Genomic DNA, 15,246 nt, shown 5'->3' on the forward strand with positions numbered 1-15,246 from the left:
TACCTAGGTTGGCTGCCACCTGGGGCAGGTCGCTGCTACAACTCCCCTCGGCATATAACCCTCACTCCCTTCTCGGTGCATCACCCCCTCCCCCTGAAGCACATAACCTACCTCCCCCTCCTCCAAAGCACATCATCCTCACCACCTGACTGGTGGTGCACGGAGCAGTTGCGTGGCTGTCGGCTTCGCCAGTCCTCTGCCCCAGAACAGGAAGTAACATCTGAGGGGACAGGGAACCGGCAGATCCTACAGGTGCATGACTGCTCCGTGCACCCCTTTGCTGCCTGCACCCGGGGCAGACTGCCCCCACCGCCTTGCCCTTGGTATGCTACTGGGCCTAAAAAGGACCCTGAGAAGGCTATGGAATTAGAACCTGCAGAAGAACTGCACCAATGAAAGAAGAGAAAACAAGGTCCTGAAGAACATTCTGTTATTCCTGTGGAAAGGAGCCTTTAGGGAGGTTTTGCAATGCTGTGCAGTGACTCCCCATATTTATATATGGTGCCCAAAATTGGATGCCAATATCTGGGCGCCGATCCAAGGTGTGCACTCAACTAAAGTGGCTAACAAGCTAATAATTGGTCACTAATTGGCACTAATTTGAATTTGCACACACATCTATTCTATAACAATGTGCACCCAAATCCTAAAGCATGCAACCCAAAAGGGGGCATAGCCATAGGAGGTGCATGGGTGGGTCAGAGGCATTCCTAAAATTTGCATGCAGTGTTAAAGAATACCTGGAGTGTGTGCTGGGAATTACACCTGGTTTCAGTAGGTGTTGGGCGCCAAAATTGGCACTTAGTGCTGTTCTACAATGAGCACTCATCTTTGAATGCCCATTATAGAATTAGTATTGAGTGCCAAATTTTTTTATGTCATTTACGGAATCTAGTGCTGAATGTTGTAGATGCTTCCTGACTTTGCCCTTTCCTAATGTTTACTGAGGAAAGAAAAGAGAAAGTTGAAATCCCCAATTTGTGCAGTAACTGTTCTAAATTAGTGCCACTTGAGAGTTATAAGAGCCGGGAGGGATTACTGTTAAAGACTGAGGGCTAAACCCAGCTAAGGAATTGCTACGCAGAAATGGAAAGGGGAGAGGATTTATATATTATACACAGGTACGTTTTTTTTGTACCTGGGGCAATGGAGGGTTAAGTGACTTGCCCAGATTCACATGAAGCTGCAGTGGGAATCAAATCCAGTTCCCCTGGCTCACAGGCCACAGCACTAATCACTAGGCCACTCCTCTGCTTCAAAGGATGAAGGGTTTATACAACTAGGCTCAGAAACCTGGAAAAGAAAACCACTGTAGCCCAGAAAAAGGGGACAGTATTTTCTTTTCCTTTTTTTTGGGGGGGGGGGGGGAGGAGGTTGTTCCTCTTTCTTTTGTGGGCTGAGCAGCAGTTAAAGGACCATAGGAAGCTCATGGACTGGAACGGGCTAAATAGTATACCTGTGGAAATCCCTTTTGGAAGGACATTTGTATGTTGGGCTTGCACTTCCATAGAGAGGAACTACTTTCTGATGAGTGGGCTGTGTTTCAGGACAATTTGGAAAAGAGTGTGAGAAACTGGCTGTTCATGAAATGGCCCTGAATTGCTTACTGGCAGTAAAGTGAACAGTTATATATTAAGGGGCCCATATGTTATGTTATGTTATGTTATGTTTTATTTTGTTTCTGCACCTGAGGGAGAGAGAGTGAGAGCATCTTGGAGACCGAAGTCTGCAACTCTTGGAGTAAAACACAGATGAGTACCCTGACAATTTGCACTATGGATATCCTGAAAACCTGAGTGGCTGGATGTGTCCAGAGGACTGGGTTGAGAACCCCTGCTCTGTCTTCAAATATAAATACTGTATGACTACAGTTGACATAAGAAACAAAGCATAGTTTTTACACATTTACCACTTACTCACTATGAAACAAAAAGACTATGAATCTTAAAGATGTAAAAGCTGATTGGTAGAAGAACCCCCTATATCTGTGTGGATTTTGGAGTTGTATTTCAAAAGACAAGGAGCTTGCCCTTCTGTTCTTTTGTTTCATTAATTGCAGGCCCAAAGCCTTGAAAAACATTTTGCCATCCCTTTAGTGGAACTGAATCTGCTCTGTGATGGTCTACCACAGCTCAAAAATGCCATCCTAGCCACTTTAAAAGAGAACCCATTAGCCATTTCTTAAGTTTAAGATGGCTGTACTCCACAAACTTTTAATCCAATCACAAATTCAATCACACTGTCAAAAAATATCTATTATAAATTTTTGAAAACCTCAGCGGTGTAACTTGCCAGCTAACTTTCACAGCTGCAAGACTTTACAACACCAACCTTGTCATCGGTTCTCAGTTTTATCAGTTCTTTTCAATACTATTTTTATAATTTTATATATGTTCTATATTTCCATACTCATTTTAAAAGTATACATGTGATGTCAGACAGGGGACACAATGTCCAACATGATCAAGTTTTGCCTTCCCAGGCTGTCTCAAGGGCCGTCCCCTAAATCGCCTATAGCGCCAGCTTTGCTCATCTATATTAAGGATTTTTCCTGCCAACATCCAAAAAAATTTAAGACACAAATTTAGGAAATATCCAGAAGATTTATACAGCATTTTGCAGTGTTAAGAAGGCATACAAATGCACCTTATATTTCAACAGGGATTTGTTGATGGTCCTTACTACAAAGAGATCAGATGAGCTAGGATCATTTAACAGTGGTGCTTTCGCTTTGAAGAAAACCATCTCTTAGTGGCAGAAAAGAGATACCGTGCTGTTTGCAGAAAAAAATAAACAACACTTTTCCAACTTCCTCGCTATGATTCCACTCGCTGAAGGCTTGAACCATTTGGGATTATTTACTATGTTTTGATTTCATAATCAATCCATAAATTGTGATTTACAGCACTCTAGCCTTGTGGACTACTGATGCAGGTGTTTATGCTGAAACACGGCCGTGTGGAGTGATGCTTTTTCAGCTGCAAGGTCAAACTTTGTTAGAGGATTTTATATCTTCAATTAAGAATAAATAGAAGTTATGACATCCTTTGGACTCCTTGGTTTCCTTGTCTTGGACTTCTTTACTGCTGGTTGTTGCCCGTGAGGATCTTGTTCTCCTTGTTCTCGGTCCGAAAATCATCTTATAACATTGGAAGGTATCACGAGCATATCCAGAATTTAGTAAGCCTCAATTATTTGCTTTCAGAAGAGTGCAGAGTTTATATCCTGTATTGATCTATTCAACCTTGAACTTCATAAAATCTTCAAAGGGTCTGACAACTGGCCATCATGAATTCAGACACTGTTTTATATGTCCTTAGTCTTTTTCTGGTGATAAGGTTTTTGTTACCAAAGAGGACAAGCAAATCTTTGAAGTTCAGTAGCATCTGTGCCACCATAAAAGTGGTGTATTTGATAAAATCCCCTTGAAATTTGATTTATGTGGGGAAGACTGCTAGAACTCTGTAGATAACAATGCTAGATGATAACAGTTGTATTTGCACAAAGTAGATAGAAGCATCTTTAGTTACCTGTTGCTTATCTATTTTGATGATCTTTATATAGGGCTTGATATAGCTCAGCTGTCAAGGACAGGAGGTAAACTGAACTGTATTTTAGCATAGCAAAAGCAATAGCGTATATTTTATCTCCATACTATCTATCCAAAAAGCCTGAATAACACTTTGGAATGGGAAATCCTTTTAGTGACATAACTTTCAAAAATCTCTCTCTCCTGTGAATACACTGTAAATAAAAAAATAACTTTCTTCTGCGATGACACAACTTTTTGACATTGATATAGAGGGGCATTTTAGAAAGGACATTTTAAATATTTATTTATTTATTTGCCTGGTTTGAGACAGAGTGTTTTACAATAAAAGAAAGGCAGGTTGCTGGAGAAAATAAAGGGAGACTAAGAACAAAAAGGAACAGCTAAAGAGAACTACTACTACTACTACTACTATTTAGCATTTCTATAGCGCTACAAGGCATACGCAGCGCTGCACAAACATAGAAGAAAGACAGTCCCTGCTCAAAGAGCTTACAATCTAATAGACAAAAAATAAATAAAGTAGGCAAATCAAATCAATTAATGTGAACGGGAAGGAAGAGAGGAGGGTAGGTGGAGGCGAGTGGTTACAAGTGGTTACGAGTCAAAAGCAATGTTAAAGAGGTGGGCTTTCAGTCTAGATTTAAAGGTGGCCAAGGATGGGGCAAGACGTAGGGGCTCAGGAAGTTTATTCCAGGCGTAGGGTGCAGCGAGACAGAAGGCGCGAAGTCTGGAGTTGGCAGTAGTGGAGAAGGGAACAGATAAGAAGGATTTATCCATGGAGCGGAGTGCACGGGAAGGGGTGTAGGGAAGGATGTGTGTGGAGAGATACTGGGGAGCAGCAGAGTGAATACATTTATAGGTTAGTAGAAGAAGTCTGAACAGGATGCGAAAACAGATAGGGAGCCAGTGAAGGGTCTTGAGGAGAGGGGTAGTATGAGTAAAGCGACCCTGGCGGAAGATGAGACGGGCAGCAGAGTTTTGAACCGACTGGAGAGGGGAGAGGTGACTAAGTGGGAGGCCAGCAAGAAGCAGATTGCAGTAGTCTAAACAAGAGGTGACAAGGGTGTGGATGAGGGTTTTGGTAGAGTGCTCGGAAAGAAAGGGGCGGATTTTACGGATGTTGTAAAGAAAGAAACGACAGGTCTTGGCGGTCTGCTGGATATGAGCAGAGAAGGAGAGAGAAGAGTCAAAGATGACCCCAAGGTTTCGAGCTGAGGAGACAGGGACAATGAGAGAGCCATCAACAGAAATAGAAAACGGGGGGAGCGGGGAGGTGGGTTTGGGGGGGAAAATGAGAAGCTCGGTTTTGGTCATATTTAATTTCAGGTGGCGTTGAGACATCCAGGCAGCAATGTCAGACAAGCACGCTGAAACTTTGGTTTGGATGCAAGGTGAGATATCAGGGGTAGAAAGGTAGATTTGGGAGTCATCAGCATAGAGATGGTAGGAAAAGCCATGGGATGAGATTAATGAACCAAGGGAAGAAGTGTAGATAGAAAAAAGGAGGGGACCAAGAACAGAACCCTGAGGTACGCCGACAGGCAGAGGGATAGAAGTAGAAGAGGATCTACCAGAGTGAACACTAAAGGTGCGGAGGGAGAGGTAGTAAGAGAACCAGGAAAGGACAGAGCCCTGGAATCCAAGTGAGGACAGGGTATCGAGAAGTATGCTGTGATCGACAGTGTCAAAAGCAGCGGAAAGATCAAGAAGAATGAGGATGGAATATTGACCTCTGGATTTAGCCAGTAATAGGTCATTGGAGACTTTAGTAAGCGCAGTTTTGGTTGAGTGGAGAGGGCGAAAACCAGATTGTAATGGGTCAAGAATAGCATGTGAGGAGAGAAAATCAAGGCAGCGGCGGTGAACAGCACGCTCAAGTAATTTGGAGAGAAAAGGAAGGAGGGAGATGGGTCGGTAATTAGAGGGACAAGTAGGGTCAAGTGAAGGCTTCTTAAGGAGAGGTGTGACCACAGCATGTTTAAAGGCAGCAGGGACAGTCGCAGTGGAAAGTGAGAGGTTGAGAATGTGACAGATAAAAGGAATAAGAGTAGGAGAGATGGCATTAAGAAGGTGGGTGAGAATGGGATCAGAGGAACAGGTGGTACATTTTGAGGAAGAAAGGAGAAGTGTAGTTTCCTCAATAGTAACTTCAGGAAAGGAGGAAAGGGAATGAGGGGAAGGAGAGAGAGGGGAACGGACTAGTGGAGGGAGAGTTGGTGAGGTAGAGAAAGCAAGGTTTATCTTTTGAACCTTGTTGTGAAAGAATTCAGCAAGGGTCTGAGGAGATAATGAAGGGGGAGTTGGGGGAGGGGGCACCTTGAGGAGAGAGTTCAATGTGGTGAAGAGAAGGCGAGGATTAGAGCCAAGAGAGTTGGTCAGTTGGATATAATAATCCTGTTTGGCACGTAAAAGAGCAGATTGGAAGGAGGTCAGCATGAACTTAAAGTGTAAGAAATCAGCAAGGGCCCGAGATTTCCGCCAGAGGCGTTCGGCGGAGCGGGTACAGGAACGTAGGTAGCGGATATTAGAAGTCAGCCAAGGTTGGGGTTTTGTACGCCTTACAGGGCGGGTCATCAAAGGTGCAAGAGTGTCTAAGGCAGAGGATAGAGTATTGTTGTAAGAAGAAACAGCCTCGTTGACAGATGTGGATGGTGCCACAGTAGAGAGGAGGTTTGAAACATGGGAGGATAGAGATGAAGGGTCAATATCGTGAAGATTCCTAGATAAATTAGATAGGATAGGACGGGACTGGGAGGGAGGAGATTTAAGTGTGAAAGTTATAAGATGGTGATCAGAGGAGGGATGATCAGAGGCAAGGAAACTAGAAGGTGAACAGTTGGAGGAGAAGATGAGATCAAGAGAAGATGAAGAATAGCTAAGAGCAAGAGAGGAATGCTGAAGAGATGAGTTTTCAAGGTGGACTTGAATTTGGTGTAGGAGGATTCTGAACGGAGGGAGGGCACTCCATAATCTAGGAGCAATATAGCTCAGAGCAGATGCACCTACAGATTCTAGTCTGGTGACAGAAGGAGGAGGAGGAAGTTGGAGTAGGCACGCTGTTGTAGAACGGAGCGAGCAAATGGGAGTATAGGGGACGAGAAGACGGGAGAGGTAATCTAGAGCAGTCAGAAAGTGGGATAAACAAAATTTGAACATCCAAGTCAGTACATCACAAATGGACATTCATCTCGTATGTACTTTAGAATAGAATGCAGCCTGTTCTAAAATACATGTGAGATGAACGTCCATGTGTTGGAAATGTTCAACATGAACATCTATTTTACAAACTGAAATGTCAAAATTATGAATGAGGAAAACAATGGAGGTCTGTGTGGCAGCATAACAGCATTCATCTTACAAAATGACCAGACAAACCTCTTTGCACAGTAATGGAATAGCCTAATGGTTAGAGCACATAGGTTGCAACTCAGGGGACCCAGGTTCAGATCCCACTTCTGCTGTTTGTGAATTTTTTTTAATTGTGAGCCTTCATACCTACTGTAACTGAATGTACACTCTTTCAATAGCCTTCAGGTTTGCTGTTGTCTTATATATTCAGGTACAGTAGGTATTTTTTTTGTCCATGGAGGGCTCACAATAAAGTGCAATTTGAACTTGGGTCCCCTGATTCTCAGCCCATTGCTAGGTTCAAGGTTATTTTATTTGATAAACCACTCAGGAAATCTAATAAGCGGCATACAACATAATAATAATAATAATAATAATAATAATAAAAATCTATAAAATCAATACCAAAGAGTGCCAACTAATAACAGGAAGGAAAGACAACACTAACCAAAAAAACCAAATCGTTATCAAAATACTAAAATCAGAATGCTAAGTTCCAAGTCTTAGTGAACAGCGGCAGTCTTGCGAGACTGCTGCCGAAGTCTAGGCAGCCATTTTGGGAAAACACGGCGGAGGTGCCCGCAGCACAGAAGAGAAAAGCGGAGAGTGACGGAGATGGAGTAGCAGCAGTGGGCAGGAAAGAGTGGGATTCTTTACTGCCCCCACAGTCGCAGAGTCCACTACACCACCAGGGCGGGTGGCAAGGTAGGACTCTAGTAAGCTGGAGGGGGATGGCGGCATTACTGGGGAGGCGGGCAGGTTTTGGCACAGTATAAGTCAGGGGGCAGATTTTGGCACAGTATAAGTCATCAAAAGGACAAAATATAAGGAAACCAATGAACTGCATTAGGGGCTTAAAGCCCATTTAGTTATGTTAAAACAAATGAGAGATCTGCATGAAAGAAAATATTGTTTTTTATTATTTTGACTTATGAAAACCACTTGTCCCTGAAACATGCTCAAAACAGAATCCATTTGTACAAAAGAGATGAGTTGATGTGATTCCATGTGCCCCAATGAAAGAAGAGTTTAATTTTAGTTCCAATCTTTATAACACCAGGCTTCCCAACGCAAATTACAACAGTTAAGATGAACCCATCAGTAAACAGGATATCTTCACTGAAATTTGGCCATATATTACTGTATGTATAGAACAGTGTAGAAAAAGGAGCACAAAATATAGCCTTTATTAGAGCTGTTTCCACCAGCTACAATAATTTTTTTAAGTTGTTTTAGTGATATTCAATTTTATTTCATGATATTTATATCTACATATGAGAAGATTTCAAATAAATTAAAAAGCTGTCAAGTAAAAAACAAAACAAAACTTTTGTTCTTTACCTTTAAAGGCACTGGGCTGAAAAAGGGTGTGGGGTGGGAGAAGGGGGGGGGGGGGGGAAGAGAGAAAGGAGATGCTGGACCAAAAATGACTGCTCTGCCAAAATTCACAAAGGCTCTGGCTAACATGACCAACCTGTAATGCTTCGCAAAGGAATGGAGCAGCGACCATGTTATCACCCTGTCATGGTTTTTCTCTGCCCCATTCTAAAACATCAATCCCTTCAAATTATTTTTAAAAAGAACTGTATTAAAGAAGACCTCTATCAGAAAGTCAACAACAAGAAATTAAACTTATAAATAAAAAGCCATCTCTATTAAAGAATTTTTGCTCCAGTACCACAGCAGAAACAATTTCCTGTAGACTAGAGACTATAACAACCCGTAGATATAACAATTATATCTCTCCCTAAGTAACTAAGAAATCTTCCTTTCCAGAGAAACTACCTGGGCCTCTGACCAGGAAGCTGCCTGAGCCTGTATAAAGTGAGCCTTCAATCCTGAGGGCACATGTCTATACCTATAGATGTAAGTGGACTCCATATAGCCATCTTGATCCACCTCACAATAGAGGCCTTGGAAGCTGCCTGAACCTTCCTTGGCCCATGAAAAGGATGAAGAGGTGGATGGAGAGGAGAAAGTCATTTGTCCCCTTCAAATAATGCAGCAACATCTGCTGGACATCCAGCTTAGGCAATATCCAAGCCAAGAAATGCAACTGGGGGCAGAGGAGTTAAGCCAGCAGAGTGAGGACATAGGTCTCTCAGGCTGGTGCTCCTGTCCCTAGCCTATCATAGAAAAAAATATCAAGGTTTTCCTCTCAGCACCAGATGTTAAACCAGTGAGATCACTGGAAAGAGATTAGTTTTTTTTCCCTCTACCTCCATCTGCTGGTTGGAAGGGATAACAGCCACTTGTTCAGAACAGTGCAGCTGAGGCTAAGGAAGGAAGTTAGGTTTTTTTTTTCTCCTAATGGAGGTAGTCTCTGCAAATCTAATCATGTTATGAGCTTTATCCATTTTATCTTTTTTTTCCCCTCATTCTATATTCCAATCTGGTGAGGTAACAACTTTAAAATTTGGATGATTTTCAATTTTAGCAAGTTCCTTCAACCCTTGCCCATTAAATCTCCTAAATATCTATATAAATAAAATCCCCCTCAGACATTCTGAATCCCCCTCAGACGTTCTGAAGCTCACCTCTCTCCAACTGTGGCTCCTGACCTAGGCTATTCGGACTCCCGCACTCAGCTACGCCCATCTGCGCCCTAGGCCACGCCCCATCTGGACATAAAAAGCACTCTCAACGTTCCATTGACCACTGACGTCAATGAAGCCAGTTCGTTTGTTCGAAGCTCTGTAGCAGCAGATGTGGGCCCCGCCCTCGCGTCAAACGTAATGACATTGAGGGCGGAGCACATTCAAGGAGCCAATCAGTAGCTGAAAGCAGGAGAGAGGCCAGGTTCACACTCTCGCACAGGACGAAGAGGGAGGGCGGCAACATGGCGAGCAAATGGCTGCGGCGAGTGTCCAATGTGGAGGAGGCGGGTGAGGGCTCGGGGTCGAGGACCACTGGTGACTCGGAAGCGGGCGGGCGGGGGAGGAAACACCACTGGCTACGACTCCAGCGCAGCCGTCATCCCATTCACTGAAAACAAAAGAAGCAAACCTATGACATGCTTCAGGACGTTTAATACACAGGAGTGGAAGTGACCCAAGCAAGTGTACGGTAAGCAAGGAAGCCCATTGGTTAATCTCTGTTTCAACTCCCCCACGCAGCCGTCATTGCTATACACTCACAAACAAGCAAACCTAGGAGCTGCTGCTTCACATTGTCATTTTTAAATTGAGGACAAAAGGAGAGGGGACACAGACAGACCCTGCAACTGGGAGGGGGGACCCTGCAACTGGGAGAAAGGGACAGGGGAACCCCCCTGGAACTGGGAGGGAGGGGGGAATCCCCCCTGCAACTGCAACGGGGAGACAGACCGGGGGGGGGGGACCCTGGCACATACTCTCATTCTCACACACACACTCGCACCCAGTCTCACTCTCCCTCTGTCACACACACACACGCGCGCACATTCACTCTCTCTCACACACTCACTCTCTCAAACATACACACTCCGAGGAAAACTTTGCTAGCGCCCGTTTCATTTCTGTACGAAACGGGCCTTTTTTACTAGTATATTATAAAAGCATCTGGCATTTCCCATTAAAACTCTGAGTGTGTCATAGTGCATTAATGTGGTCCTCATTCATTTGATGAAGTTCCTTTTTGACCTGTAGAGCTCTTCTAATCTTAATAAGCTGAATGGAAAGCTCCATTTTTGGTGGTAGGCACTGCATAGTTAGGGGGCAATTCTATAACAGACACCTAGATTTAGGCCACTGGAGGGCATGCAGTAGGAGCCGATTCTATAAGGAAACGATAGGCACCTATTTTCCTTTATAGAATACTAGCGCAATCGGGTATTAAAATGCGTAATATTTAGATGCAAGCACTTAAACAGGCCATAGAGCTAGTGTAAGTCTGAGTGCCTAAGCATGGCAGGTATACACATAATGTACAGTGGGCCGATGCAGTAAGCTTTGTGATAGAACTGCAGCTTACCATGAAATTAGTGCTCCAAAACTATTGTGGCATGCTAGCATGCAAATCACTGCCACAATAAAATCATGCCTGTAGTTTTCAGTTCATTGTGAAATGTCACTTGTCTTGTCAGCTCATTCATTGACAGGAAGGGTGACATAAAAAAAAAAGGGTGGCAATCTGTATCGGCCCAAGTAGGAGTCCCATGACCACCCTCCTTCCCCCCGAATATTTAAAAAAATATCCCAGGTAGTCTAGTGGCCCTCTCCCTCCCTATCCTCACTTTCAAAATATTCCCTGGTATCTAGTAGAACCCCCTCTCCTCCAACCTGATTGGTCTTAACTTAAAAAATAAACCTTTCTGGTGTCTAGTTGGACCCCCTAACCCCTAGACACCTTGCTCAGGCTCCCCAGACTCTGTACCTTACATGAAAATGGAGCGATGCCCACTCATTCCTACCTCCAGTGGTGCCTTCTTCAAAAATGGGGGCACCCAGCCCTGCATGGTGCATCACAGGATGGACCGGGCAGAGGTCAGTCTGCCATATAAGGTAATTTTTCACTTAAGGTATGAGGTCTGGGAGGAGAGCTAGACAGGGGGGTCACAGGGTGTGGGGGTCCTAATGGTACAGCGTTGGAATGAAAACCAAGAAAAATAGGGTTTAAATCCTAGTGCTATTCCTTGTGATCTTGGGCAAGTCACTTAACTCTTCACTGCCTCAGATATAATCTTAAATTGTAAGTCCTCCAGGGACAGGAACATACATACCTACAGTACCTGAATATCACTTGCCTTGAACTACTACTGAAAAAGCATGAACTAAATCCAATTCTGTTCACTTGTGTTTAGGTAGGGGTAAATATGGCAATAACTATTTTTGGCCACAGCATTCTTACCAACAGGGGAAAGACAGAGTTTTAGGCTTAAGGCAGTTTCTGTTTCATAGTCTATTCAGACTATTTGCTAGATCCACTGGTAGAATTTAGGAAGAGGTTTTGGGCTGATTACACTGGTAAATGGCATTTTTGTTACAAAGAATATGAATGGTGTTCTTAGCTAAGTCACGGGTGCTGAATTCGAAAATGAAATCAGTTTTTGCCTATTGGACTCAGTTTTCTTGTGACACGCTACCCTTTTTATAAAAATCCTTGAAAACGCTGCATTTTGGTACCCTGCTGTGCAGGGCCGCCGAGAGGGGGGGCGGGGGGACAAAATCCCCAGGGCCCGGGCCTTCAAGGGGGGCCCGGTGCCAGTCCCACCTGCCCCCTGACCGTCTGCCACCGGGCTGGCCCCCTGTATTTAAAATCACCGCGCGGTGCGACTCTCCCTCTCACCTCCCTGTGAGGCGGAACGCCTCCCTTCGGGTCTCCTTCCCTCCCTGTATCCCACCCTCGGGGGAGCAGCAGCAGCAGCGGCAACCTCAGAGGGGGGAGGGGAGCGGCGACCTCAGGGGCAGGGCTGCAGCGGGGGCAAGGCGGCCTTGTCCCGGGCCCGGCCAAGTTTCTCGGCGGCCCTGCTGCTGTGGATTAATTTAATTCAGCAGTTGTAATTGTTGGAAAAACAATTGAAATATACTAGGAATTACAATACAAAACCCTTAGTTTAGAAAGCCACCACCAGGAAATAAGGGAGGTTTGGCAACATTGCCCATGAGTCATGCTCGAACATGTTCAAACACGTTCTGTTGCGTCAGTTGCCACCTATATCTCAGCATTGAGAGTTCAGTCAACAATTGCTGTTGGAAGTGACTGCTTGTAGTTCTACGTTTGTGAAGGTTTGTGTTTTGTGTCATTTCAGAAGAAATGCCTCGTACCTATGCAAATAGACCAAATTCTTTTTGTTATATCTGTGGAGAGTTTACTCTGAAATCGCAAAAACGAAAACTTAATCCTCTTGTAAAAAAGTGCTATGAACTATAATTCGGGTGTAAGGTTGGTGAACAGGACCGCAAATGGGCTCCCCACATTTGCTGTTTGATGTGTGTTACACTCCTGACAGGCTGGTTAAAAGGAAGACGTCGCATGCCCTTTGCTGTTCCCATGATTTGGAGGGAACCAACGGATCACACAACAGACTGTTATTTCTGTCTGACAAAAATAGCAGGAATCACCTCGAAAACAAGGAAAACTGTGTAATATCCTAACTTACCATCTGCTATAAGACCTGTATGTCACAGTGAAGAATTGCCAGTACCAGTGCCTCCTGAGAATTTGATAGTGAGTGAAGATGAATACAGTGACGAACATGCAGAAGACAGAGAAGGGGATATGCATACCGACCCATCATTTCAGGACCCCTGTGAATCAAATGTGCCCCACTTTTTGACACAAGGGGATCTCAACGATCTTGTTCGTGATTTATATTTGTCGAAGCAACAGGCTGAGCTTTTAGGTTCGAGATTAAAAGGATGGAATCTTCTTTCCTGCGATACGAAAGTGAGTGTTTTTTGTGACCGACATGCTATTTTTTCTGAATATTTCTCCAAGGAAGGTGACATGGTCTCCTGTAATGATCTTTTACTGGTCTTTTACTCTTATGTTGCTTATATCTTTGATTTCTTTGTGAACTGACACAGTTTTTTTGGAACTCTTGTAGCAGAAGCGTGTCATTTTGCCAGATACATATAATAGCTACATATGCCGACACAAGCATTTACAAAAAACATTATCACATGAAAACTGAGGCTGATACAGAAATTCTGAAATGAGATCTGGATTCAGGAAAGAATTATCTTCCAGAAAATGTATGTTTTGTTCTTGTTACAGAAAAAAAGTTTTTTTGTAGACCAGTGTTATTTATATTCCCCCAAATTCTATATATGGCACCTAGTGCTTACTTTCAAATCCTCACAAGTGTCTTCTTCATTCTCCAGATCTAAAACACTTTTTTGTCTCTATGTTAAAATCATTATAATGTTCTCTTCTGAACATCAAAGTCTCTTCAGGATTTGCTGCAATATTTTTCTAATAAATGCATGGCACATCAGAATGTGCAGCTTAGAACAAATGGATAATATTATAATAAACGAATAGGAATTCATGTCTGCCTGTCAACCTGTTACAAGAAATAAAATCAATTAATTTTTTGTAAATACCCCTAACATAAAGAGATAAGTATGAGGAACACACATGACCGCTTAAATTTGTTACAGAATTATGTATCAACCTACGTGCCAGCAATGCTGTGTTACAGCACTTGTATGTTTTTTTAAATCCAATTTATCAAGAGGAAGTCTGTTCAGTTTCATAAAGAAGCTGAAACCATCTGATCATAATAAAGTCACTTCATCCTTCATTAAAACAATGGCCAGCGTTAGTAAAGAACTGCTGCAAGTGAAAAGGAGGAAAGTTACAGGTCTGCTTCCTGCCACAACTGTTCTGACATTCATTTAAGTATTCTGTTCACGGAAATAGAAGGGAAAAGGCTTCAATGTAGAGTTCTTTTCTCCTCTGAGTTCAATTCTAGTTTTGGCACTACTTTCATCCCAATAAGTAAAAGAAAAAAAAAAAGCAGGTGCTGGCAATCTGAGAGACCACATGCCAAGTACAGCTGCTTCAATTACACCTGGCAGAATAGTCCCAGAACATTAAAACTACTTCAAGAAGCATCTACAGGTTACAATGAAATCCAGTGCATTCCCTGGTTTTCTGCCATATGAAAACCTGTTCATTTTCCCAAACTAATCTTGGACTGAGCCTGAATTGAAGATGTGATCATTTCTAACTCAAAGGTAAAACAGTACTGAAGAAAACTAAGGGCTCTTGAATTGGTTCTGGTGACTTTATGATAGTATTCCAGGGCTCTGGATTTTGGAAATCATTCGTGGGAGGTCTGACATTAAAAAAAAAAAATTACAAAAAATCAGGAAGAACAAATCCAACAAACCAAGTTAAACCATAAACTCACTATAAAAAACAAAATCTTGTGAAACAGCCTAACTGTACTCATTCTTAACAAATGACAAAAACACATTCACTCATCTGTGTATTTTTTTAAAAAAGGCCAAGCCAATGCTCTAAGAACTTGTAGAGTGTAATGTGTCCTCATTAGCTCTCATATGCCATTAGTGGTAAAGTTGGCTTTATCCTGTATCTCTGGTCCAGAATCTGGGTCAGCTTTAATTATACTATACAGAAATCAGTGAGCAATTTTTTTTAATCCTCATATAAAGCTCAGAGAAACAGGCAGCCATCCAACTAATCAATTTTTTAAAAGTACATATATAAAAAATTTAAATCAGGTTAGATGTAACAAGTGGGAGAAAACATAAGGTTTAGTGAGGTCAAAGATTAGTTTAGTGTAAGAAAGCTGCTAAAGTAGGTTACCAGAATGTCCCCCTTCAAACCTCTCAAAAAAAAAAAAAAACCTCAACCCTATCTTTCCTGAGGAACAAAAGAAAGGAAATGAATGTACA

The 15,246-nt window shown here is 42.9% G+C and overlaps 1 long non-coding RNA gene across 1 annotated transcript in view; it reads right to left on the minus strand.

Moving 5' to 3' along the window:
* Positions 1-15,246, minus strand: part of LOC115470616 — a 324,896-nt gene that overhangs the window by 24,751 nt on the left and 284,899 nt on the right. The gene's annotated exons all lie outside the window — the stretch shown is intronic.

Source organism: Microcaecilia unicolor, chromosome 5 (assembly GCF_901765095.1).
Source record: "Microcaecilia unicolor chromosome 5, aMicUni1.1, whole genome shotgun sequence".
Classification (NCBI taxonomy): domain Eukaryota; kingdom Metazoa; phylum Chordata; class Amphibia; order Gymnophiona; family Siphonopidae; genus Microcaecilia; species Microcaecilia unicolor.